This window comes from Octopus bimaculoides, chromosome 30 (genome assembly GCF_001194135.2).
Source record: "Octopus bimaculoides isolate UCB-OBI-ISO-001 chromosome 30, ASM119413v2, whole genome shotgun sequence".
Classification (NCBI taxonomy): Eukaryota; Metazoa; Mollusca; class Cephalopoda; order Octopoda; family Octopodidae; genus Octopus; species Octopus bimaculoides.
The window spans coordinates 9,932,880-9,933,528 of NC_069010.1; positions in this window are offsets into that span (position 1 = coordinate 9,932,880).

The following is a 649-nucleotide window of genomic DNA, read 5'->3' on the forward strand; positions in this document are numbered from 1 at the left end:
TATGTATGTATGTATTTATGCATGTATATATATATATATATATGTATGCATGTATGTATGCATGTATATATGTATGTACGTATGCAGGTATATATGTATATATGTATGTATGTATGCATGTATGTATGTATGTAAGTATGTATGTATATATGCATGTATTTGTATGTGTATATATGCACGTATATATATGTATGAAAAAAAGGGGTAGGAAGAAAGTGAGGTTTCCTAGTTTCATATCCAATACGTCTGCTCCAGTTGCGTTTGAATCAGATGAGAGCGTGGAGTGGCCGCCATTAGCTGACCCACTTCCGGTTGAAGGAAGTAAAGGTGAGCAGGGTGTTGATGGGCGCGGTGGGGGCACGGCTCCTGCGTTGTGTATGGCGGTGGATAGGTTGATCACGTGTTACCGGAAATGATCGATTAGATTTATGTCGGCAAATGTGGAAAAGCTGATTTAGACTTCGACTGCAATCGTAACACACACACACACACACACACACACACACACACACACACACAGAGAAGTGTATGTGTATATACATATGGACATATGCGTATATATGGAGATATATGAATGCATGTATGTACATATATATATATATATCTTAATAATGCATGAGAAATAAAAAAGTGATTTTGCGTATATTTA